This window comes from Pteropus vampyrus, unplaced genomic scaffold, assembly GCF_000151845.1.
Source record: "Pteropus vampyrus isolate Shadow unplaced genomic scaffold, Pvam_2.0 Scaffold4499, whole genome shotgun sequence".
NCBI lineage: Eukaryota > Metazoa > Chordata > Mammalia > Chiroptera > Pteropodidae > Pteropus > Pteropus vampyrus.
The window spans coordinates 4,031-5,531 of NW_011893280.1; the positions used below are offsets into that span (position 1 = coordinate 4,031).

At 48.2% G+C, this 1,501-nt stretch overlaps 1 pseudogene; it reads right to left on the reverse strand.

Moving 5' to 3' along the window:
- Positions 1–818: 818 nt before the first annotated feature.
- Positions 819–934, reverse strand: LOC111734718 (annotated as a pseudogene).
- Positions 935–1,501: the final 567 nt, after the last annotated feature.

The window sequence follows — 1,501 nt, forward strand, 5'->3', positions numbered from 1 at the left end:
CGTCAGAATTGAAGCACTGGAGGCATAAATTTCTGAGTCACCAGAGATAAGTCCACTTTCTGAGCAACTTCCCGATGAGGAAATGAAACTGAGAAGATCCAATGTTTAGTCAACAGAGAGGTGAGGGGTGGAGTTCAGAGGTGAGGGGTGGAGAGTTCACAGAGGTGATTAGGACTCAGCTGAAAGGCTTTTAAAGGCAGAACGTATGTAGTATGAGATTGCAAGGCTGGGATTTATAGGGGAACTCCAGTGTACTCAACTTCACGCTCAGGTCCCCCCAGCTCAACCCAGGTGTGGATTGTAATGTACAGCCACCTCTGTCTGAAGCCCTGGGTGAGCGTTCCCAGAATACCCCTCCTCCCCTTCCTCCTCACACAAACCCCTCCTTGCACACCCTTTGCCTCCATCTGAGAGAGGCCACGGCCCCTCCCTGGAGCTCCTCAGAGCCCTTACCACTCTGCGTCGGTACCCACTTCCTCCTGTGTCTGAGCTGTCATTTCCTCCTCTATCCAATCCCATATCTCATTCAGGGGTCCCACAGTCTCAGGTTCACCGAAGCAGCTCTACTTGGGATCCAGCAGCATTATTGCATTTTTCATCTCTTTCCTGTTATTTCTAGAGGTCTAGGTTGGGAGTTAAAGACTTGCGCATATGATCAGTCCACCACCTTGATCCAGTTTGGACCCTTCTGCTTTCTACTCTCTAGAAATTCTTCAAACCTTCTGGTCCTTTCATAGTATTCTTTCTCAGTTTCCAAACTGTCGAACCACATGATGCTTTTATTTTTATTACTTATTATTATTTATTATAATTATTTACGCCTATGGCACCTGGTCTTCCTAGGTGGTCTCCCATCCAAGTACTAACCAGGCCTGATCCTGCTTTGCTTCCGAGATCAGACATCGGGCTTGTTCAGGGTGGCATGGCCATAGACCATGGACCATGGCTCCACTGGGGCACAAACCCAGGACCTTCTGCGTATAAAGCTAACCTCTACACTATGGAACCATGTCCGCATGACACTTTTAATATATTTTTTGCTGTCGTTTTGGTAGGACCCTGAGTGTGCCTTCAGTCTACCATCTCAAATGGAATTAGATTCCTAAGTGGCCTGTGAATCAGGAAGATGACTAATTAATGAGCGAGCCTGCAAATCATGGCTTTGTGGCTGAAGGCCCCTGGCTCAAATCCCCTCCACAATGTCTAACCTACCACATAGTCTTCCTCCTATCCTAAAATACCCACCAGTGACGTGGCACTCGCTACTCAAAATATAAACTGTGTGCCTACACACCGACAGCCTACCATCTCTCCCTCCGACCTCTGAAATTTACCCTCTGCTGCCATCTAGCTCCTTTCGGTGAAGGCAGCCTTCGGGAAGCTCTTGTTAAGATTGTTACCTGAGATCTACTCAGAGGCAGAGTGAATTCTGGATCCTTGAGCGATGGGGCAGAGGACTAATGAGTTTCTGAGTGAGCGAGGAAGGAGGGGATGGACAGTG